The following is a 26002-nucleotide window of genomic DNA, read 5'->3' on the forward strand; positions in this document are numbered from 1 at the left end:
CAATGGGGAGCAGGGCAGGGAAGCAGGGGAAGCAGTATCAGAGTGCTAGAGGACAGCCAGTCTTTTGCTAGGAGGGATGGTTGTGAGATGGTGTTAATGGATTTGAGATCTAGTTTGAAGACAGAATAGAAATTTTCCTCCTCCTACTCTATTTCACCTTCTTTTCTCCCCTCCTTTATTTTCCTTGCATACATTTGTAAAATAAAGGAAGCCATGAAATGAATTATGAGAAACTATTAAACAGGGAAATGGGAGAGGAGGGTATAAGTGGTGGAGAGCTAAGGAAAGAACTTCTAAAATAATTTTTAAAAAAGATTTTATTTGTTTATTCATTTATTTAGAGTGGGGGAGGGAAGAGCAAAGGGAGAGGAGAGAGAATCTCAAGCAGACTCCCCACTGAGCTTGGAGCCTCGCATAGGGCTCCATCCCATGACCCTGCAATTATGACCTGAGCTGAAGTCAAGAGCCAGTCACTTAACTGACTGAGCTATCCAGGCGCCCCTAAAGTAATTTTTAATTAATTGCTGAAGGTTTGACATCCACGTTATTGTATTCATTTTTCCAGGTAACTAATGTTATTAGAACAGACAAAAATTGGTATTTGGTAAAATGGAATCTATACTAAGGATTTTTTTATCTATAGCTAGGCAGTGCTGTGGCATTTTAAAAGTCTTGGTAGTACTTGGTATAGATCTAAATTTTAATGACAGAAGAGTCTCTTAATCCTATGCTAACAACTTCAACTAAAATACATATCCCTCCAGGCCCTGTGGGGGTGTCTAGTATTTTATAAAGCCTATGGATCACATAGACAGGAAATTATTTTCCTTTATTCTTCCATACTTTCCCTACTTTACAAGATGTAAGAAAAGTTGCACAGTATTTTTGAAATCAGATGAAATCAAGTGTTTATTAAATTTGTTGCAATGCAAAGTGATAATTAAAACAGATGGGAAATTTAAACTGGATTTGCTGTAATTGCTTTTTTCAGCTTCAAAAGTATAGGTTTTTACCACATTCATTTACTTCAAGTACATTCACTCAAAATTGCATTTCTTAGCACAATGCTTGGCATATGGCAAGCAGTTTTTAAGTTTCTTGAGTGAATAGGTGAGAGCCAAGAAAATTGTTGATGAACTGGAAAGATTCTTACTGTTTTCAGAGATTTGAGTTCCTTATAAACATATAAACAGGCCCACACACAATGTATATCAAACCATTCTAATTCACCATTAGACTTTTATTTGAAACTACTTTCTCCAAATATGTAATAACTAATTTACCAAACACATCTTTCTAGATTTAGATTCCCTTTGTATAAAGACAGAGAAATCCTCAGGGTCTTGGAAAAGATATGCCTCGGCGGAGCAATCCCCAAAGCTGTTATTTTGGCTTTACCTAACTATTTAATGCACAGACATTCATGGATTTCATTTATATTGACATGATATATATCACAACATTTAATATTCACAGAAAATTAATTTCCATTTTAAGATGTTTATTCACACATGCTTAGTTTGTGCAGTTAGCAGTCACTACAAAATACATACCAAACATTAACCTTGTTATCATTTCTGATTCTATTAAAATGTATTTGTAATTCAGCAGTTAGTATCATCTGAGATCATTTTTGAGAACAAATTAAAAACTAAAATATAACAATTTTCCTTAGCTTCCTAGTCTCAATAGTTTGGGCATAAGTATACAGGAAAATAGAATTAAAAACAAAATCTTCTCCCAACTCAGAAATCCTCTCCACAAAGTAATGAAGGAATAAAACACAGCATTAAACCAGAATGTGATGTGCATTATAGGCAATTAGGAAAGAGATTGTAAAGACAGAAATTTCACCCCTTTGTATACCCAAGCAAATACAACGCATTACGTACGTTTTCAAGAACCAGTTCTCAAATAAGAGGCCTTGACAATACCATTTGCGTGCGAAATTCATCTTAATTTCATTTTGTAATTGGGGTGAACATCTGTGTTAACTAATTAGCTTTGTCCAGAGGAAAAACAACCTTCTCGTATCTTTATGACGGAAGGTAGTTTAGCAAGTTGGAGTGAGTTGCCCACTGAAGTTAGAATCTTAGTTTCCCATGGAAAGTTATTTCCCTTTGCTTTTTATGGCAGTATAATTGACATAATATTGGTTTCAGGTGTACAACATGATTCAGTATTTGTATATATTGCAAAAGGATCACTATGATAAGTACAGTTCACATCTGAAACTGTATAGTTACATGAGTTTGTCTTTTTTTTTCCACTTGTGATGAGGACTCCTAAGATTTTCTACCTTAGCAACTTTCAAATGTGCAATCTAGTATTCTTACTATAGTCACCATGATGTATGTTACATCCCCATGGCATATTTATTTTGTAACTGCAAGTTTGTGCCTTTTGATCCCCTTCATCCATTTCCGTTCTACCCCCAATGATCAATCTGTGAGGTTTTTTTTTTTTTTTAAGATTCCACATAAAGTAAGATCATTTGGTATTTGTCTTTCTCTGCCTGACTTATTTCACTTAGCACAATGTCATCAAGGTCCATCCTCAAGGTTGCAAGTGACAAGATTTCATTCTTTTTTTTCTGGCTGAATCGTATCTCATTGGGTGTACGTGCATCTATCTATGTAGATATCTATAATTATATATCACATTTTCTTTATCCATTTCTGGGGGCTGGTATGTCTCTTGATGTTCACATTTCAGAGTGATATCTTGATATCTCCCAAGTCTTTAAAGACATTCCTGGAATGTAAAGCTGACAAAACATTAGCTGACAGAGACCTAACTAGTTTTAAAGAGGATGTATATACAATTCAAAGAAATAAGAATGTATTCAACAATTACAGGTTTTCTAAGACAAATGTTCTGAGAGAGGGGAATCCCTTCTCACATCTTTTAGAGGAAGAATTAAGCCTCTTAATTTTTTTTTTTTTTTGTCTTTACAGCATGTTTTGCTTTCTTTTGACTTTGAAACAGCGGACAAGAAAAGTCCAATTTAAGATTTGTTTATGTGTAGAGCTGTTCACTACGGTTAAACAACTAACACTGTTGAAAAAAAAAATATTCACCATTCTTCTTTGGCTTCCACGTAATTCAAAAGTTTTAGAGGGGGAGGGTGGAGATGGGGTTGCCATTAATTTGCCCCAAGCGAAGAATGTGGTTCAACCAATGTACAGGATACAATGCCTTAAAAAGACGGCTATAGGAACACACCGTCGAATAGTGACTAATAACACCTATCATACTGTTACAGATCACCTAATTATCTTTGTTTAGCTCACATTACTCATTTTCCACTAAGTTCTTTTGGGGAAGGACGCTTCCGAAACAATCCTCACCGGAAGAGCAAACCAATTTGGGTTCTTCGCGCATTCTAGCCTCTGGAAGAGGTAAGGGCTTATCATTACAGGGGACCACTCGCAGGACCTGCTGTACGCTTAACAACATCCATCCCAATTCCAGCATTGAGTGTCTAACCCTCTTTTTCAAAAAAGACAGTCTCAGGCACTGGGAATTACAGGAATGAGAAAGACACAGTTCCTGCCTTAGCCGAAAACCATTCTAAAAGTATCAATGTTATAGTTGATGCAACTAAAATATTACAGGAAAAGGTGAGTGATTCTGAGGGTGAAAAGTGCGTATTCAGGGGTGCGGGGTCGCGGCCCCAAAGCGGCTTCCGTTCTTTGAGATTTCAGCACCCGGGATCGCCCAGCACCCCGCGGGCACACTTAACATTTTAATCACGACTCCGCCCCCACCCTCCGAATTCCTTTCCGGCTGCGGACCGGCCTGGTAGTCCCTTCCAGACGGCCCCAGCTTATCACCCCCGGCCCGGCCACTTCCCGGTCGCGGCCAGGCGAGCCTCCCAAAGTTTCCTGTGACGCCGCCGTCCGCCTCCGGCCCCATCCCGCCCTCACTCCCACCCCCGCAGCCCTGGACGCCGAGTAGAGAGGAGCGGGGTCACAGGGACCAGGAGGGCAGTACGACAGGAGGACCTTGAGACCCCACCCGAGCTGGGTAGCGGACCCAGAGGGCGGCAACCACAGGTCCACGCCCCCTTTCGCCGCGCCCGCAGCCCCGGGTCCGCGCGCGCCCACCTGGCCTGGAGCCCGAATCCCACCTCTACCGGGTCCAGGGCCAATCGGCCGCGCCCCGCCTCCTGGGAGGTGGGGGAGGAGGGGGTTGGGGGCCGGGCGGCAGCTCCCGCCTCTAGCTCGTGCCCATTGGCTGGGGCCTCGAGGGTGCCCGAAGACCGGAGTGCAGTTTGATTGGCCGCAGAGGCTCGTGACAGCGGCGCCTATTGGCTGTGGCAGCCCCCGTGACGCGGGGTGGCGACTGGCTCCCGGGTCTGAGGGGCTCCTGCTTGTCAGGTTCTAGGTAGGTGAGTTTCGCGCCGCCGGCGGCTGGCGCTGTTGCCCGGGGCAACGCCGAGGGAGGGGGGAAGAGGAGGGCAGGCAAGCGGAGAACGGGGGCAACACTCCCTGCCCGCAGGGGGGCGCCTGGGACTCAGACCTGGCTGCGGCGGCTGCGCCGAAGGCTCTTCCTCCGCCCTCGGCCACCCCTACTCCCGCCGCAGGCTGCAGGGTCTCCCGCCCGTCCTCCACCCGCGGCAGAGCATTTTTGGTTGGGGCTCGGGCCGGGCTGCACACCCAGCCCGGCGAGGCAGGCCCCTCCCACCAACCCGGGACTGGAGGCTGAGGGGGCGGGTGCCGGCGCGAAAGGGTTGAGGCGGGCGCAGCGGCCCCGCCCCGTCGCCGGGTCGGTGGGCTGCGGGATGTGGGGCGGAGTTAAGCGGTGCTATTGGGCACCGCCCATCACGCCCGCACCCCCTTGTCTTCTAGCGCTCCTCTCCTGGAGCAGCCCTCGGGCTGGGGCGGCCACCCCCAACCCCTAGGTGTTCCCTCAATCCCATCCTACCTCTCGGGCCCTGAAGTCCCCCTTGACCCGCGCAGCCCGTCCCGAGCATCAGCCTCCCGACCTCCCGCTTTTATCCCCCACCTTCGATCCCTGCTCCTGTCTTGGCCAGAGGTGACCCCCAAGACGTAGTCAAGAGAAAAACTGTTAAGTGTGAAGCTCATGCAACCGGGGCAGTTTCTGCTCTGTACTCTCTTGGCCATTTAGGGTTGAGGAGGTGTTTCGAGGCACCTCTGGGTTAGTTTTCTGCCTCAGAGTCTTCTCGGTATCAACTTTCGAAACCATAATTGTGTTGGTGTTGGTAGAGCCGGGCCGGCTACGTTGTGCACAAATTAACTGTGAAGTTGTCGTTTTTTACTTTGTACATTTGTGATCTTGATTTCCAGTGCAGTGCAGTCCCAAATCTAATAACTTATTAAGGCTGTTAGTCTTTCATTTTCGTTCGCCCTAATGGTTAAAAAAAAAAAAAAAGCTGCATACATTCATAGTGGTCTGTCACTTTGACATTTAACTGCTCGAAAGGTGCAGTAGTACCATTTTCCTCTTTCTCCAGGTATTCTAAGTTAATAAAACAATTTCCCCAGTGGAGTCACTATGTATAAAAGTGTTACGGGAAAACCAGTAAAAAACCAAAACTATTTTAGTGATAAAAGACTAGAAAACACTTTTTAACCTATGGAATGGGAATAGGATTAAAAAAAACCCCTTGCATTATGTAATTATTTCAAGAGTGTAGTGTTGTAGTCTCGGTATACCTGTATAGTCTTTAGAAAGAAATATTCAAGAACCACACATTGTCAGAATGCAAAGGAAGGCTGAATGTAGCCTTGTAATCCAGTAATCTTTTTTGCTAGTACTCTTGAATCAAGGGAACTATACTTCCAAAGGTACTGAGACTATATTAAGAGAGTATGTAGGCATACTTGGAAACCTTTTACCTGCCTTTTTTTTTTTTTTTTTTCTTTTCCCCTGAATGGCCTTTGGTCAAGATCTGTTTCTCTTCTGCACTAATGGTAGGCAGCATTAAATAGATCCCAGGTAAAATTAGGGACCAGTTAATGCAGCTTCTGCACTAAGGTTGATGTCAGTAGTTTGGAAGTAAGAATTCACACTTTTGGTAGACAAATCACTTTCATTTCATCTTCAACTATTACATAGTTATAACTTTGGTCTGTGAACTTCCAAGCTGCCATTTTATTTTCTCCTTTATTTTACTATCTATGAAAATTTTCAAACAATGAAGTAAGGTTGAATTGTACAGTAACTACCCAACCATCTACACAGCAATAACATTTCCCGGATAGCTGTTACAGATAGTAAATATAAAGGAAAAGGGGAACTGAAATGATCAAGTTTGAAAACCAGCATGAATATATAACATACCAAAATATCGTAAGAGCTTAATTTCTCTTTGCAGATGGAAATAATGTTTATAAAAACTATAGTAATTTAATTTCCATGAGACTTACAAAGCAATCTTGTGAGTGAGTAGGAAGTCATGTTTGTACATCAAGGCCCAGATGAGTAAGTTGCATTTTGGTAATAAGAAAAAAAAAAGAAATCAAATGAACTTGTTATACAAATAAAAGCTTGTTTTAAAATTGGACTCCTGTACAGTAGATGATAGTTTTATACTTGATCTTTGAATGAGCATCTTAATTTGAAAACAGGTCTAAAGGACTGTCTTTTTTGATTATTCATTGTTTTGATTATTAGTATTTATCGATTATTCAGTGTTTCAGTAACAAACAATAGGTTGGATCAATCTTATGCATGTTGTTTTGGAATAAGTATATTTTTGTAATGGAAAAAGAAAGCCTCTAAATGGGAAGTTTTAGTAGAACTATTTCATGGAAAATGAAGTAATTATCTAGAAACATTTAACTCAGTATTTTGATAGGACTCATAACTATTTGGGTGTTGTTTCATGGTGTTGCTAAAAGAATGTTTTAACACAGAAATTTAGTTTATAATAAAAGAATAATAAATGGGTATAAGTTCACATATGTGTATATTTGTAATTTTTCCATACTTAGGAAATTTCTGCATTCTTCTGTAAGTATTTGAATCCTGCTTTTCAGTTTTAGTATACCCTAAATTTGTTTTTCATTCTTAGCTCATTTATATAACTAATTTCTTAAATATTGAAATTAAGAACTATGTCTCAGAATTTATAGATCTTAGATTGCCTTGATATTATTTCTCCATGTCTCATTTGACTTTGGCATGCTTATGTATGGTTAATTTACCACACCACCTGAGAGATTAAAAAGAACAAGCAGGTCGAACTTCAAAAGGAATAAAATGTTTAATTTTTTTTTTTTTAAAGATTTTATTTATTTATTTGAGAGAGAGAGAAAGAGAGATAGAGAGCATGAAAGGGAAGAGGGTCAGAGGGAGAAGCAGACTCCCTGCTGAGCAAGGAGCCCGATGTGGGACTCGATCCTGGGACTCCAGGATCATGACCCGAGCCGAAGGCAGTCGCTTAACCAACTGAGCCACCCAGGCGCCCCAATGTTTAATATTTTTTAATTGAAGGCCCAGTTTTTTTTTTTTACCTGCCTCCCTCCCTCTTTTCTTCTTTCTTTACTATTTTTATCTTTTTTTATAAAAGTTAAATCAGCTAAATAGACTATAGAGAAGATGGGGTGCCTGGCTGGCTCAGTCAGTAGAGCATGGGACTCTTGATCTCCGGGCTATGAGTTCAAGCCCCACATTTGGGTGTAGAGCTTATATTAAAACAATAACAAGAACAACAACAAAAGAAGAGAAGAAAAGTCACCAATAATTCCATGATAGTTAATACTTTGGAAAATTACTGAAACTTTTGTTTCGTCTGTAACACTCTACCAATCATAGCAGTACTGTGGTCTTTATTGCAGTATATCTGCACCTGCACCTAAACTTGCAGTTCCTGAACTTGAAACTTTGTTACTGTAATTTAGAAGAGGGCGCCAAGATCTGGAGGAGAAATGGAAAAGAATAAATAGAGGACAGATTAGAGTCAGAACAAAAGAAATCAGACAAGCAATTTACCACTTCTTCTAATTATAAGTATAAATATAATCCTAGTTACCCATGTGAAACTGCTGTATGGCTGACAAAATATGGGACCTCTCAAGTTTTTTCTTTGTGTTCAAAATATCTAGGTCAGATGAAGTTTACTTAGTGCCTTTCTACAAGAATTTTCAGATTTCTCCATTTTGGGGATATTAGATATTTAGTTTTATAAAATTAAATGTCATGGATGACTTGGAATTATTTCTTAAATATATATACTTATCAAACAATGACTAATATTTAGTCTGTATATCATCACTTACTATAAGCTTGATATCATTTCCTCCTTTTGACAGTTTTAATTAAAATGCTAAAATTTTTAATAGAGGTGTTTTTTTGCCAGGTTGCAGGGTGTAGTGAAAGAAGATTCATTTCTTTTTGAGCTAAGCTAATTGGGTTTCAGTCACAAATCAGAATTTTCATCTGTGGGATCTTGGGCAAGTTATGTAATCTCTTTAAATCATAGTTTCCTCATCTGTAAAATGAGGATGATAAGATTGCCTCACAAGGTTGTCATGAAGAAGAATGAGACAATCTAGGTAAAGTGTCTGAATTTAGGAAGTTCTCAACTTTCATATTCAGTTCCCTATGTGGTAGCTTTAATTTTCTCTCTCCTAGTATTTCTGTGTTTATTCTACCATCCTAAAAGTCCCCAAATTTTCGACTTTGGATATTCAGTAATGTACATTAAGTAAATCAAATGACATTTGTATTTGTACAAAGGAAATAATTAGTATTATCTCCTATTAGCTGCTCTTTTATAGTTCTTCAATTGCTATGTCTCAGTAGGGATAATTGGAAATTCACTTTAAATGCTTTTTACCTCAAAATATGTCTAGTTTGTCTGAATTCCTGAATTATTTTTCTTCCACCTTAGATTATCATCTGTTGGTGGATGGTTTCCCAAAATTCCTTTCATTTTAACCACAAATATTTTCTTAAAAGTGGTATAGAAAAGCTAAATGTTACTTTCTTAAATCTCTAATATTCCGCCCTTCCTTAAACCGCATTTACTTAACCTGTTTAAAACTTAAACTTTATTTTCAGGGGTAATAGTACTTAAAACTCTTACGTGAATCTTTTCCTGCTACTACTAATGTGTATGATTATTCTTTAGGGACCATTATTTTATAAATATCCCCATTTCAAAATGTGTGTTCTATAAGTGTAGGATTCTAATTCCTAAAAAGCACTCACTTATAATTTAAATGCACGGACCAGGGTATCATGAAACACACACTGAACTGTATAAAGAGTTAGGAGTTGGACCACATAGTTTTTATGTCTTATCTGGCAATAAAACAAAATTTTGTATCTAAGTCAGTGAGTCTCAATTTTTTTCTGACTCAAGTACGAGATATTTACATATGTGACATATTCTAATGTGCAGTTTCCGAGCATGCTATGTGTAATTCCATCTCACCCAATCCCCATGCAAGAAAGCGTATCAGAATGCAAATGACTAAGAGTGACATCATTATGGGGATAAATTTGAATCTATTCTGATGTCTCAGGGAAAGCAAGTCATTTAAAAATGTGTATAACTATTATTAGTAGTTGATAATCCTTGAGACACACCTTACAGTACTAGTGTTGAGACCCAAGTTACTTCTACATTTTCCTGAAACAAAGGCCTCTTCACTTGTCTGTCTTGTAATGCTACAGAAGAAAAGATTACTGTATTAATTTTATGTAACTGATAATGAAGAGTCTTACATTCAAAAATCAGAGTAACTGATAATGAACATTTAAAAATATGTGAGCCATAACTCCATGGTCTTTATTGTAAATAAAATAATATGAATTGTTCTAGAAATATTGAAGTTTTCCGGTATAAATTATTTTACTTGCAGAAAAAGTATTTCTGTAGTGGGACAAATGGTTTTATTTACTTTTTTAAAAGATTTTATTTATTTTTTTGACAGCAAGAGAGAGAGAGAGACAGAACAAGAAGGGGGAGCAGCAGAGGGAGAGGGAGAAGCAGACATCCTGCTGAGCAGGGAGCCCAACAGGAGTCTCAATCCCAGGGACTCTGAGATCATGACCTGAGTAAAAGGCAGATGCTTAACCTACTGAACCACCCAGGCACTGCAGGACAAATGGTTTTAGGAGAAGGGGAAGCCCTTAATGCTAGAGTATTTATATTCTAGGTGTTTAGTGTATAAAAATGCTCTTTACACTGGTTCATTCAGAAAAGTATCTTTGAAATTACATTGCTGTGCTTTTAAATAGGTCATACTGGATGGATGTTTTATATATAATATACAGATAGAGGTGAAAACTTAGAAAACCTATGCTTATTGACCCCTCAACATTAACAAGTGGTATTTTCTCCAAAGCTTTGTGGATCTAGGATACAACTATCTCCATAAAATACAGTAAAATTTAATTAAAAATTTTAAGTGATCCCTTCAGACCCCCTTAACAATTCTATTGTTAAATAATTTTTTGCTTCTAAAATGAAGTCTGGATAATTTTGCATTACATCATTAGTATATATTACAGGAAAGGTTCCTATTTTTGACTCTTGTGTCCTGGGGTTTGCAGAACAAGAGTATTTCTGATTTGATCACAAAGGCTGCTGCATTGTCACAAAGATGAAGAGTTAGTTCTTGGTCACTGCAGTGCCTAACACTTGCTGCTGTTTCTTGGGTATGTTGTCTTTGGAGTTGAACACTTCTGTAGTTTGTGTCCTTTCTGCTCTTTGAGTGTTCAGCTTGGCAGGACTTCCCCAGCTTCTCTTGTTAGTTGGTTAGGGCTCTTTTGTTAATTTCATGTTACAAAAAGGAAAATGCATTTGACTCTTACCAATATTCAGTTTGGATAATAACTGGATCAGTATCTACCCTAATCGCTGTACCACCCCTTACTTCATGAAAATGTTTATACAGTGTCCTCACTTTCTCTTGAACTAAATTTCCTTCAGAATCACATGCTTTTTATATACTTTCTTATACAGGTTAACCATCATTTCAACTTTCATTAAGGTTTTTCAGATTTTCTAGGAGGAAAGGAAACATTTTCAGGCAACACCTTTCTTTTTCAGTGTGGAATCTGTGGTTTATGGTAGTCTTACCAACGATGCAGATCCAGTCACTGCCACATTTCATATCCATTCTAAATTTACTCTAAGTGTATATATTCTGGTTAAGTACCATCACTTTGTGAGGCCTTTTAGCTTTCTATGTATTGAATAAATTGGCAATAGTAAAGTAATTAAAGGGATCTAAACAATGCAGTTGTCTCAGATAATTATTAATGGCAACTTGTTGGATTACTATTCCAATTATTTATAAAGTTACATTGGACAAAGTGTAGGATCTTTTTTTTTTTAATTTTATTTATTTATTTTTGAGAGAGAGAGAGAGAGAGACTGCATGAGCAGGAGGAAGGAGCAGAGGGAGAGGGAGAAATAGACCCCCAGCTGAGTAGGGAGCCCAATGTGGGGCTCAATCCCAGGACTCCAGGATCATGACCTGAGCTGAAGGCAGATGCTTAACCAATTGAGCCACCCAGGTGCCCCTGTAGGATAGTTATCCAGGTTTATATATAACAGAAAATTTTTACAAAGCACGGAACTGATTTCTTTCTCTTACTGATATATACAAGTACGTGTATATATGTATAAATAATATAATGTTGTGTTATAATTATTTGTTCGTATGTATTACTTTTTTTCTCCCCTCTTGAACATTTCAAACTTCAAGGCAGAAACACTTTCTGTCAGTAAAAGTTTTTGAGTAAATTACATGGATTCAGATACTGTTATGGGGGAGGGGCTTTTAATATTTGGTGCCTGCTGAAAGTGTTAGACACTTTTTATGCATTTGTTTTGATTTTCTTGACAACTCTGTAAATTGGATAGCTTGTTTTTTCTCTTTGTGATCTGAAACCAATGTCAGGTCACAACCTATATCCAAGAAGACCCAGCTATAAAGTGTTAACTGGGGTTTGAACTTAGTTTTTTTTTATTTGCTAAACCTGAAATAAATGCAAATGGTAAATATCTATAATAAACCATTAGCAGTCCTGGATTTGACAGCAGTTTCAACTATCTGGGAGAGATTCTAAAGGTCATGTTGAAATATTTGCAGTTTTGCTCCAAATAATTGTTATTGGAAGTGAGACCCTCATATATGCATGACCCTAGCTAACTGCCCAATGTTTATGTCTTGTCTTGGCTTTATTTTCTGTTTGAGGTTGTCCTATATTATAACTTTTGTCAAGTGATGAAACATTCTTTCTTTATAAAAAAAATTTCCTGAAAAAAAAAATCAGCTGCTAGAAATAAAGAAAAAGTAGTCTAAGAAAGTGGTAGATGTTAGCCAGAAAGTAGATATTTTTGAGTAAGTGTAAAAATGGAATGTTGAATCCAGCTGAGTCTTTGACCTGATTGTGAATCAATCCACCACACCTCCTAGGAAAACAAAAGTTGACTTGTGAAGCATTGTTACTGAGTATTCCAGCTCTGTCAAAAATTCTCATGGTTTTAGACAGATTTCTTGAAAATGTCAGGGATCTTATATTCATAAATCCTGTCTCACTTCCCTTCTCTGTCACCCTTAATAATACTTGAAAGAGATTTGACTGTTTATAAATAGCTGCTACTTTTTGCAAGTTGATGTAGTTCTTACAAATATCTTAAAATATTAACTTGAATAGCAGTATCCACACTTATAGGTATCTTCTTCTGACTTTCACAATTAATTATTACAGAAGAGTAGCTAGACCTTGGTAATGGGTTCTTTCTAAGGTTCTGATTTCTCTTTTGTGCTTTGGAGCCTATGGTTTGATTTACCCTATGACTGGAACTGGCATTCTAGGATTGAAGTGGCTTGGCTTAGAGACACTTGCTATTTTATATAGTAATACAGTTTTTGGAGGAGGGTGAAGGTGGTAAAGAAATAGACATGTCCTTAAGTTGGTCTACATTATAAAAATAATTCAGAAATGTTCCGTGTAACATACGAGGTAGGTTGTACAGGAGTGGGAGAGAGAGCAGGAGGACATATGACTCATACTTTCTTGGTCATGCCACAAATGTTAATAGAATACTCACTCCATGTAAGGACTTACCTTATGGCTCCAGATAATTATAAAGAGAAATTTCAGACTGTTTTCCTGAAAGAGAGTATGATATATGGAAAGAGCATTCATATTAGAACCAGACCCACCTAGGGTTGAATCTGTACCAGTAATTTGTTGTATAAATTTAGGCAAATAATTTAACTCTTATAGCTTTAGTTTTTTTTTCATTTGAAAATCAGCTATCAGTTTATCTGATAACTGATGATAAATATGAAAATTTTCAGTTCCTTCAGTTGCATGAGATCAAACCCATACTAGCTTAGGCCGCTCAAACAGGGGTGTGCTTCTTCAAATGCAGATGGTTTTAAAGGTTCAAACAATGGTCTCATGACATACTCAGTGGCTTTCTCTTGTGTTACAGGTACTTTCAGGTAGATTTTCTCCATGTGGAGCCCTCTGATGGCTCTAGGCTTACAATCTTCCAGTTTAGCAGACCCAACATAAAAAACGTTTCTCTGACCCATAGTTTTAATATAAGTCCCGGGATTACATCTCATTGAATGAATTGGGTCATGTTTTCATCCTTGATGTCTGTGGTCATCTGGATCCAGGTACTGCATGCTGGCACTGGGAAGAGGAAGTATTGTCAGTCACATGGTCTGAATCATGTGGACTGATGTCACTGAAAGAAAGACTGCACTGTGACCAGTGGATGCTGGACAAGCATAACCAAGAGATTCCAATGTGCATACATGTCCTTCCACACATATATAACCTTGAAAAAAATGCCCTTACCTGACTTAATGTAAATTTTTCACTTAACAACTTCCAGTGCATTTACCACCTGCCCCCCAGCGAAGGAAAGCAACTCAAAGACTCGTTTAAATACTGCATCTAACTTTAAGTCTAAGGTCTCTGGGTAATTTCTCTCAGTTCTGTTTGAATAGGTAACCTTGGGTCTAGGAACTTAAGTTTAAATGATAAATATAACTAATTGTAATAAAGCCTGTGTTCAGTGGTAGAAGAAAAATAGCATAAAGATAATAAAAACTCTCAATTAGAAAAGAGAAAAAGGAGAAACAACGCACAGAGATTTTCCATTCCATGACATGTGCATATTTCATTGGGCAGGTGTGGCAAGGACTCTTTGCCCTGGCAGTGGAAGAAGATTTTTGATTAGCCAATATGGCTTTCTTTGGTTCTACCACCTGGGAAGGTCTTTTTTGTTTTCTTTTCTCCTAGTTATAGCCAAGATGAGCATTGAGAGATTGTTGTACTGGGGCTGCATTTCCTCAACAACTCACTTTCTGTTTTGAGGTTTTGGAGTCCCAGGAGCTATCTTAGGGGTTGAACAGTAACAAATCTTTGTTGGGAATGGTTGGGAGTTTCTTAGGCAATACAGCCTTTTATAAATTTAGTGTTTTATTTATTTGCATTTGATCTACTTCTCTCAAGTACCTAAAGTCTGAATCCTAGTTCTTGAATCAAATCATTGCCTGATATGCCTCTAAACAATTTGTCCATCACTGTAACCCAGTGGTTCCACATCATGGGGCAGTTCTTACCTCAGGGGACATTTGGCAGCGTGTGGAGATAGTTTTGTTGTCATAATGAGAGGCTGGGACAGGGAAGTAGGTAGATGTTGCTAGCATCGTGTAGGTAGAACCCAATAATACTGTTAAACATCCTACAAGGGACAGGACAGCCTCCTACAACAGAGAATTTGCCAGTAGTACTGAGGTTGAGAAACCATGCAGATCCTAGGTTTCTCAGTTTTCTTGTTGGTTTCTCTTTCTAGCCATTGAGAGCAGCTTCTCTAGGTAATAACTCAGAGCTAATTTGTCCCTACTTCCAGGATGTGTCACAGTGGATAGTTCTTTTTTTTTTTTTTAAAGATTATGTATTTTAGAGAGAGAGAGAGAGAGAGAGAAAACATGAGTGGGGGGAGGGGCAGGGGGAGAGGGAGAAAGGGAATCTCAAGCAGACCCACTGCTGAGTGCTGAGCCAGACACGAGGCTTGATCTCATGACCTGAGCTGAAACCAGGAGTCAGACGCTCAACCACTGAGCCACCCAGGCACCCTGTGGATAGTTCTTTATGATGGGTAAATATCTTCTTTGCTAGGATGCTTGGGGATGAGCCTGGAGCATTAGGCTTCTCTCATATTTTGTTTTTGTGTGGTTAAATGTTCTAATTTTACTTTAGGGATATTTAATTTTCATCCCCATAAATTGCACGATTATCAGCCATCTTGGATTTGTAATGAAATACTTAAAGGATTTTCTTTTATTAAGACTTCACTCGAGGGGCCTGAGTGGCTCAGCTGGTTAAGCGTCTGCCTTCAGCTTGGGTCACGATCCCGGTGTCCTGGGATCAAGCTCCATGGCGGCGGCGGCAGGCTCCTTGCTTAGCAGGGAGCCTGCTTCTCCCTCTCCCTCTGCTGCTTCCCCTGCTTGTACTCTCTCTGTCTCTCAAATAAATAAATAAAATCTAAAAAAAAAAAAAGGACTTCACTCAAAGTGTGCTTCTTTTTTGAATGAACTTACTGAAGACTGCTGCATAGTTGACAATATACCAACATCCTAACATTTTTTAATAAATATCCTGTAATTCCATCCTTGGTAGGCACATAGTCCAATTTACAAGAGGTGGTAGTTTACTAGCTGCTTTGCCTATTAAGGATTGCTGACTTCTCATCCTACAATAGAGGGATACCAAATACCCTCCACTTTCTACTATTGACTCAGTTCCACCTTATAGGGATGTAACTTTTATTGCCTGATTTCTGGCATAAATTTTATATTTGTCAGGCTTCTTTTAGACTGTAGTGGTAGAAACCTAGTTAAAAAAATTAATCCTTCCCGTATCTGTAAGTGGCACCTCCATCCTTGTTTTTGATCAGACCCCAAACCTTGAAGTTATCCTTGACTCTTTTTCTTTTATTTCTACCACACAATAATTCAGCATATTTTGTTGGCTTCAAAATATATATGAAATCTGACCGAGTTCTCACCACCTCTGTTTGGGGTTCACTCTGGTTCAACACCATCTGTCCTCTCTTCTGTTTAGCTCCTAACAAGGCTCCCTGCTACTACTTTGGCTCTCAGGAAATTAGCCTCAGAATATTAGTGTCATCCTTTTAAAAAGCAAGAGATAATTTCTTTCCTCAGAATCTTGCGGTGGCTTCCCATGTAACTCAGAGTAGAAGTTCAAGACCTCATAATGAGCTAGTTTTTGTGGTCCTGCTCTTCCTCCCTCATGCAAGATCTTTCTCTGAACTCAAAGAGTTTTCTATTGTTTCTATCATGCAGGCCTCCTTACTTGTCCTTAAATAAGTGCTTCACACTTACTGTTACCCTGGTGCTCTTATCCAGATATCCATATGATTTCCTTTGTTATCTCCCTTAGGTCCTGGCTCAAATACCATGTTCTAAGTCTTTGATCAATTAACATCAGTTTGTAATTGCCTACCTTTCTCATACTTCTTGTTACCTTTTTCTGCTTTGTCTTTTCTCTTTTTAAAATTTATTATTTTTTTTAAACTTTAAGTTCAGTTAATTAACATATGGTGCATTATTAGTTTCACAGTTAGAGTTCAGTGATTCATCAGTCTCAGAATACATCACTCTCATTACATCATGCACCCTCCTTAATGTCCATCACCCAGTTACCCCATACCCTTCCTCCCTCCCTCCAGCAACCCTCAGTTTGTTTCCTATGATTAAGAGTCTCTTATGGTTTGTCTCCCTCTCTGATTTCGTCTTGTTTTATTTTTCCCTATTATATTTTGAGATGTTGACCTATTTTTATTGATTTTGAGGGGGGTTCTCAGTGCTTCCTGGACTTGAATGCCTGTTTCCTTTCCCAGATTAGAGAAGTTCTCAGCTATAATATGCTCCATTATACCTTCTGCCCCTCCCCCTTTCTTTTCTCTTCTTCTGGGATTCCAGTTATTCTAATATTTTGCTTTATGATATCACTTAATCTCTCAGATTCTCTCCTCATGATCCAGTAGTTGTTTATCTCTCTTTTTTTCAGCTTCCTTATTTTCCATCATTTTATCTTCTATATCACTAATTCTCTCTTCTGCCTCATTTATCCTAGCAATTAGAGCCTCCCTTTTTTATTGCATCTCATTGATAGCCTTTTTTATTTCAACTTGATTAGATTTTAGTTCTTTTATTCCTCCTGAAAAGGATTCTCTGGTGTCTTCTATTCTTTTTTCAAGCCCAGCTAGTATCTTTTTTTTCTTGAAAGATTTTATTTATTTGAGATAGAGAGCAAGTGAGTGAAAGAGAGAGAGAGCGCGCAAGCAGGGGGAGGGGCAGAGGGAGAGGGAGAAGAAGGCTCCCCACTGGGCAGGGAGCCTGATGTGGGGCTCGATCCCAGGACCCTGGGATCATGACCTGAGCTGAAGGCAGACACTTAACCGACTGAGCCATCCAGGCACCCCTGCTCAGCTAGTATCTTTATAATCGTTATTCTGTATTCTAATTCCAGCATTTTACTTATATCCATACTGATTAGGTCCCTGGCCAGTCAGTACTGCCTCTTGTTTTCTTTTTTTTTTTTTTTTTAAAGATTTTATCTATTTATTTGAGAGAGAGAGAATGAGAGAGAGGGCACATGACGGGGGGAGGGTCAGAGGTAGAAGCCGACTCCCCGCCGAGCAGGGAGCCCGATGCGAGACTTGATCCAGGGACTCCAGGATCATGACCTGAGCTGAAGGCAGCCGCTTAACCAACTGAGCCACCCAGGTGCCCTCTTGTTCTCTTTTTTGAGGGGAGTTTTTCCATCTTGTCATTCTGTCCAGAGAAGAATAGATGAATGAAGAACAAAATACTAAAATGGCCCCAGAGAAATATACACTAAACAAATCAGAAGAGACTTGAAACTGAAAAACATTAAAAAAAAAAAAAAAAAGAGAATATAATCAGGTGAACAGAACAGTGCAATACACTGGATCCTGTGTGTATTTTGGTCTGTTTGTTAGAAAACTAGATCCCAAAATAATAAAGAAAGAAAAACTTATATATGTACAAAAATAAAATTAAATACAATGAAAGGATAGAATGTAACTGTAAAAATGAAAAGACAAAAAAGAATATAAATAGGTGAAGAGAACAGAAGCAATACACTAGATTCTTGGTGTATTTTGGTCAGGTTGTTAGAAGAAACTACATCACAAAATTGTAAAGGAAAAAAGCCCATATATATAAAAAAACAAAATTAGGGGCGCCTGGGTGGCTCAGTTGGTTAAGCGGCTGCTTTCGGCTCGGGTCATGATCCCGGGGTCCTGGGATCGAGCCCCACATCGGGCTCCCTGCTCAGCGGAAAGCCTGCTTCTCCCTCTCCCTCTGCTGCTCCCCCTGCTTGTGCTGCTCTCTCCCTCTCTCTTTCTGTGTCAAGTAAATAAATAAAATCTTAAAAAAAAACAAAAGAAAAAAACTAAATACAATGAAAGGATAGAATGTAACTGTAAAAATGAAAGTTAAAAAAGACTTAGAGTTGATAAAATAAGATATTGGTTGAAAAAGCGAAAAAAAAAATGAAAGACTAAAGAACCATGAGAAAAAAACCATGAATTCTAATACTATTTTCCCCTAGCACTGGAGTTTTGCAGTTCTGTGTGATGGGTAAACTTGGTCTTAGCCATATGTTCTTGCCAGTCTTCTGGGGGAGGGCCTGTTGCACTGATTCTCAGGTGTCTTTGCCCCTGGTGGAATTGCACCCCCATTCCCAGGGGGCCAGGCTAAGTGTAAGTGACTTTGGATTGCCCTAAGTGGCTTTTGTTTCCTAAAGGCTTTCTGCGCAGCTTTAGAGGATGAGAATGAAAATGGCAGCCTCCTAATCTCCAGCCCTGAGCTGAGAGCTCCAGGGAAAAGCAGTCAATCATTCCTGTCTCCATGGTCTCCCTCTGTGCTCTGTGCTCACCCAGCCCTTGACCCAGCATTTCTGTCTCAGCCTCGTGACCCCACCACTTTGATTCTTCAAACCCTGCAGACTCCTTTAGCGTGCATCTGTGTCGCTCCTGCGTGGGGAGAGAAGGGGGTCTCTCCATGGTTCTGCTGCTTGCTGGGTCCCTGCTTGGAGAGCAATCATCTGACCCTGCGGCTGTGGTTCCCGGTTTATGGCAATCCAGAGCTGAGAGCTGACTCCTGGGTTCGGAGATGGCAGCCAGCTTCCCTGCTCTGATGCCTGGGAGCTCTGCTGCACTCACGTACTCCTGGTCTCCTTGTGACCCTGAGGGTCCTGAAACCACACTGTCTCACCTAGGATTCCACCCCACTTCACCACCTGAGCGCCTTTCAGGCAGGGACAGCCCTCACTGCAGCCGACTTCTAAAAGGTTCTGATTTTGTGCTCTGCTGCTGTATTACTTTCCAGTAGCCGGCTTAGGGAGGCTCCCACCCCCGTTTATCTTCCAATATATTGCCTCAGATTCACTTCTCCGCACCTCCTACCTTGCAGAAAGTGGTCGCTTTTCTGTTTGTAGAGTTGTAACTATCCTTTTATCTCTGGTTGAGTTCGCAGGTGTTCAGAATGAACTGATAGGGGGTATAGCTCAGTGGTAGAGCATTTGACTACAGAATGACTTGATAGATCTAGCTGAATTCTTGGGACCAGACAAAACAGGCCTCCTACTCCTCTACCATCTTGGATGCCATTTTCTTTTCTTTTCTTTTTTTTTTTCAGATTTATTCATTTATTTTAGAGAGAGAAAGAGAAAGAGTGTGGGGGCGGGGGTAGGGGCAGAAAGAGAGAGAGTCTCAAGCAGACTTTGCACTGAACGTGGAGCCTGACGTGTGGGACTCTATCTCAGGACGCTAAGATCATGACCTGAGCCAAAACCAAGGGTGGGACGCTTAACCAATGGACCCAGGCCTTCTTCCTGCTTTTTCTTTGTAACACTTACCAGGATTTTATACTATATATTTTATGTATTTGTTTTGTGTTTTGTTTCCTCTGTAGAATACAATCTCCATGAGGGAGGAATTTTTGTCTGAGATGTTTTGTAGGAAAGTGCATGGTACATAGCTTAGTAGGCTCTCAGCAAATATTTGTTGAATGAATTAATTAAAAAAAGTAATTTATTGCCACATGTAACTATTAAGTCTGAAACAGTTGTGGAACTGAAATTACCCTGCAGAGGGAGAGAGATTATTCATTAAGCAAATCTCTCCAGAGGAGAATGGGAAAGTGTCTTTAGATTTAATGCTCTAGAATACAAGTAAATATAAGAAAAAATACATAAAGTAACATAAGAAATATGAGAAAAAAAGGAATATTAGGTAAATATCTTCCAGGGGAGGTAGGGAGAGGGCTTTATTTCGCCAAAGCTCATTGGAGGTCTCTGTCTTTAGGGAGACACACTCTCTAGCTTCCAAGGCTGGATATTATGCAATTATTCTTATAGTACCTTTTGCTCAGAAGCCTCTGATTGTGCAGGAACATGGGAAATCCAGAGAGAATTGTTTCTCAACAGCAATTCTAAAATTCTAGCAGCTACATCTATTCACACCTGAACTCAGGTGTGATTAGCTCAAATATTTTGAGCTAATTAGGCAAAATATTTTCAGAGTTTTCATTTCTCTTTCCATCTCTTGGCTTTTGTTTTCTCTGGGTTGGCTCTCTGACAAGTTGGTGCCTACCATGTTCTTTCAGTTTAGCAACCTCAGCCAAAAGAGAACTTCCTAATTAGTTCTGGCAAAAATTTTGGGATTGAGTTTTAGTTGTCCAATTGGATCACATACCCATTCCTGAACTACTGCTTGGGGAAGGAAATATGCTGCTTGTCCAGGCCTGGGTTATGTACCTATTCTAGGAACTTTGTGCTTATTTCAGGAACCTGAGAGTGGGAATGATTAGTGTCACTCAAACTACATGGATTCAAAATAAGAGAATGGTAGTTCAACAGAAGAAAATTGAGGTGCTGCTACCAAAAGAAGGGGAGTAAAATACAACACAGCTCTGTCACTTGTATGTACATGCAACCCAAACTGGTTAAAAAAAAACCCCAACTTACAATCTTGTCATTTAATATATATATATATGTAGGTATTACTACCTCATCTATTTTTCATCCAAAATCACATCACAAACAAGAAATTTTTTGTGAAAACATGATTTTAAATGGATGTAAAATTATATTTAAATATATCGCTTCATTTTAGATATTTGGCTTACCAGAATTAAATTTTGGTTAATCACAATGGGTGTTACTTATTAGAGAAGTAGGAGGGGTAGAAGTGAGAAAGAAGTATGCACCATGAGCATGAGAGGCAAGGGAGATGCCTAAGACACATAAGACTGGCTTTCAGGGTCGTGCAGCTACAGGGTATGACCCTGAGAGTGAATGTCTCCATGAATTTGGCACCCTAGGCACACCTCTTACCTCATGAAGAGAAGCATAGTTAAGGAATAGGAACTATATTTTTACTGATTGTGAGTTAAAGATGGTAGCCTATGTGGTTGGAAGTTGGTGGGGAAGATTAAGGTGCACTAAAAAGTAGTTACTGTGCATTTTCAACTTGTCTATAGGAATCTTTGCTGAGTTCTGATGAGGATGATTGTATCTTTGACGTAACATAAGGAATATAGTTTTTATTGAATGGTTTATATTAGTTTGATGAAGTAAATGTTCCATTTAGAAATGTCACCAAGGAAGTTGTTACTTATTTTTAACCCAAACTATTTCAGTATCATATGGAAAATAGGGTTTTTTCATTGAAAAATAAAAATTACAGAAACAAGTTGTGTTGGAGAGTGACAAATAACAGATGGGTGCTTTGACTAGCTTCCTTGAGCAAGACCCTTGACACTGCACTGCTCAATGTTGGGCATGAAATCTTAGTTGAATAGTTATCTTTCTTGTTCTTAGGTCTTTGAAAATAACTGTTTCTATATCACAGTGAAAGACCAGAATGTGAAATTCTAGGTATTCTCAGCTGACCTTGCTGATAGAGAAGTGGCTAAAAAATTTCAAATTAAATGGATAGTTCAGTAATTTTGGGGTCTGTCTCTGGAGTGGAATTTGATAACATATGTAATATGTACATTTTTGTACACACTCATACATTTAGTTCTTTGGAAATCTTTATAAGTAACACTGTTTACTGTATTATATCTAAGGGGCTTAACTGAAGCTATTGACAGCAGCATGATTAAAATTTTCATATTTAAGTATCATTTAAAGTCATGAATTTTACCATTTGATGTAAAAACTCTTGTTAAAGTCCTACTTTACACCGAAGTGTACAAGTCAGGGAAAGCCATAATTTACCTTGGAATTTCGTTCATTCGGTACTCACTTGTTTGGTGGCTACAATGTTTCAGAGATTGTGTAGGATGCTGGCTATAGTAAGATGATAATCCCTGTTCTCAAATCATGTCACAGTTTAATGGAAGAAGAGGGATGTAATAATACTCTTATTATATGTAGATTAGATTTCCCACCAGTTCTAGCTTTGGGAACCTTGCCAAATCTACAGGAGAACACATACTTATTTGGGGGGCCAAGAAGGAATCTTTTTGGAAATGAGTAAAAAGCTTAGAAGAGTGGGAGACTTGGAAGATATTCCTTACATACTTTGGCCAATTTCCTGACAGAGGGAAGGAGTAATCTTATTGGTAACCCCCATGAAATGTCCTCTGATTATTGTGAAAGTCAGTGAAGTGGCAGAAATGACAGGAAACAGAATAAGCAAACATTCTTATAACCAAGAAGTCGGGATTAGAAATACAAGGCCCTGAGGCAGAAAATGAGGCCTGGTGACAGAGCTGTAAACGACATATGTTGACATCAGTGATGAAGAAGAGAGCCAGTGACCAAGAAGCACCTTAGAAATTCTCCTAGTGACACGAATTGAGAGAACAGCCGACAGAGGAGTCAGGCTTTGGCATGCTAAGGCGTATTAAAGAAAATGCGTGTATGCTGGGAGAATCTTTCCCAAACCTTACCAGCCTTTTGAGAGTTTTTCTTACATAGTTAATTACTTCTTTAGGCTGTAATAATATTTTAACAAATGTACTTGCTTCTTTTGATGTGCTTCAAGCTCAAAATGATTTTTATGCTATGAAAATGGAGAAAAACATGAATTACCTATTCAAAACGGAATAGATTAGGGGAGAAGCTAAGATGCGTTACACATCGAGAAAGTTGTGGAAAGAAATGGGAGAGAGTAAGCAGGGGATGGAAAAGTTAGGTAAATATAGCATTCTTGTTCTTAATGTGGGGACTCTGATGCACTGTCACAGTTAATTTCCAACAGTAGCCTACTATACTCCATGTGCGCATTTTTACTTTTTCTCTGTCGTTAACGTTTCTGACTCCTTGAATTTCTTCTTGCAGCTCATGTTTTCTGGCCAGACCTGTGGTCATTCCAGTGAGACTTTACTGCACATTTTCTCAAGTGTCTTCCTCATCCCTAATGTGTAATCCTTCAACATGGACCTGCTACTTTAGCTGAGATATGACCAGCAATGAATAGTAGTAAGGTAGGATTACTTTACTCTTCTTAGTGAATTACTAAAAACTGAAACTGTGAAACAGTTTTGACTTCTCTTGATTTTGTAGTGTTCATGTTAGATTATTTTACCTACACAATCATTCCATATTTGTTTTATGTATTTTTGCTTGTCATTTATCCTGCTGAATTCTGTCTCATTTGCGATGTAATTATTGTTTTTTTCAGCTAGCATTTACACTCAGCAGAATTCCAATCCATAACCCTTTCCAGCCTGTGTGTCCACTAGTCCTGTATTTTCAACCACATGGCACCAAACTGAGTATATCTTATTTTCTTCTCAGTCACTCCTCTTCTAGTTTCTGTATTTCCATTAATAGCATTTGTTTAGTATAGTCATATATTCATTTACTATTTCATTCGTTGTTTGCTGTACATTGATAGGCTTCTATTACATATCGGACAGTTTGCTGCTTCTGGGGATATGATGATGAGTGAGCTGGATATTCCATCCTTATAGCTGTATTTTAAAGTGGGGGGACAGGTTTAAAAATAAACTGACAAAATAATGATGAATTGTAATAAACTTTTTTGAAGGAAAGCAAAAAAGCAGATAATTTAGAGATAATGAGATAGGAGCTACTTTAGATAGGGTGGTCACAAAAGGAGTTGATATTTAAGATGAACTTATATATGAGAAGGAGCTATTTCAGGAGTAGGTGGTATGTGTGTGTGGTGTTTTTGGTGGGGAAAGCATTCTCATTAGAAGGAATAGTGGAGTGAAATAAGTCAGAGAAAGACAAATACTATATGTTCTTACTCATATGTGAAATCTTAAAAAGCCCAACTCCTAGAAATAGTCGAATGGTGGAGCTGAGGAGTAGGGGAGATGGGGAGATGCTGGTTAAATGGTACAAACTCTCAGCTGTAAGATAAATAAGGTCTGGGGATCTGATGCACAACTTGGTGACTATAATTAACAATACTGTATTATGTACTTAAAATTTGTTAAGAAAGTAGATCTGAAATGTTATCACCATGTTCCCACACACACAATTATAATTACATGAAGAGATGGAGATGTTAGCTAACCTTACCGGGGTAATCATTTTGTAATGTATGCATAGATCCAGTCATCACATTGTACACCTTAAAACTTACACATGTTATATGTCAGTAATACCTTAATAAAGCTGGAGGCGGTAGAGGGAAAGAAGGAATAGTGGGTACAAGGACTTTGGAGCAGGAAAGCTTGGTGAGTTTGAGGAACAGAAAAAACCCCAGTGTGGCTGACTTAGTGAGAGAGGCAGAGATGGGCAAGAAGAGGTTACGGAAGGGCGGGGCTCTGGGTGCCTGGCGGCTCAGTCGTTAAGCGGCTGCCTTCGGCTCGGGTCATGGTCCCAGGGTCCTGGGATCGAGCCCCGCATCGGGGCTCCCTGCTCCGCGGGAAGCCTGCTTCTCCCTCTCCCACTCCCCCTGCTTGTGTTCCCTCTCTCGCTGTGTCTCTCTCTGTCAAATAAATAAATACAATCTTTAAAAAAAAAAAAAGAAATATGCAGGGCTTTGAAGGGTTTGGTAGGAAGCTTGTATTTTATTCTAAATGATACCATCATTTGAGCTGCTGTGTGAGGAATGGACCGGCTGGGTGAAAGTGCAAGCTGGCAGTCTTAGGAGCTGAGGTGAGACAGTGGTGGCCTGAGAAGGTGCTAGCAACCTGAGAAAGAGAGATGGATGGATTTGAAATGTATCTGAATCAGAATTTGTGCGACTTTGAATAGTTTGGGTATGGAAATAGAACATTCTCAAGGATGACTCCAAGATTTTTGGGTTTTGAGCAACTGGGTGGATACTGGCGTCATGTCCAGAAACCTTTTAGACAACTATCTTTCCCATTATGTTAAAGACTGGTTATTTCACCAAAAGGGAAATTAATTATAATGTTAGAAATAATGTTATGCTGGAAATAAAACCATCTAGCAAGTTTGTCCTATGTTCTGGTTAATACTTTGTTTTGCTTTTCCCCCTGAAATTTAATTTATATGGCTTTTTGTTTTTATTTTATTTTATTAAAAAAATTTTTTTGAGTATAGTTGACACACAGTGTTACATCAGTTTCCGGTGTACAACAGAACGATTCAACAAGTTTGTACATTATGCTCTGCCCAGCACAAGTGTAGCTGCTCCATCTGTCACCACACGATGCTATTATATCATTGACTGTGCTCCTTGTGTGGTGCCTTTTAATTTATATGACTTCTAATTAATTATGAATTTAATTTCATTTGACTTCAGAATGTTCTTGGAAGTGAAAATAATTGGCTAAACTTTGTATTGAATTTTTAAAAAAGATTTTATTTATTTTTGAGAGAGAGCCCGTGTGTGCGCGTTTGCGAGCAGGAGGAGGAGCAGAGTGGGAGGGGCAGAGGGAGAGGGAGAAAAAACCTCAAGCAGTCTCTGAGATGAGTGTGCAGCCAGATGCAGGGCTCTACCCCACGAGCCTGAGATCACAGCCTGAGCTGAAAC

General features: G+C 39.2%; 1 protein-coding gene across 5 annotated transcripts in view; it reads left to right on the plus strand.

The window, feature by feature from the left end:
* The window catches only part of FER (FER tyrosine kinase), a 457408-nt gene that overhangs the window by 18299 nt on the left and 413107 nt on the right, over positions 1–26002 (plus strand). For 3 of the 5 annotated variants that reach the window (XM_073888926.1, XM_025866871.2, XM_073888936.1), the window contains exons 1-2: positions 4291–4389; positions 23365–23510. The gene's annotated coding sequence lies outside the window, so the exon portion shown is untranslated. Of the gene's footprint in view, positions 1–4285; positions 4390–23364; positions 23511–26002 lie in introns of those variants that run through there. The other 2 variants (XM_073888931.1, XM_025866872.2) reach the window with 2 other exon arrangements.

Source organism: Callorhinus ursinus, unplaced genomic scaffold, assembly GCF_003265705.2.
Source record: "Callorhinus ursinus isolate GAN/ISIS: 27379988/994484 unplaced genomic scaffold, GSC_fseal_2.0 scaffold3, whole genome shotgun sequence".
NCBI lineage: Eukaryota > Metazoa > Chordata > Mammalia > Carnivora > Otariidae > Callorhinus > Callorhinus ursinus.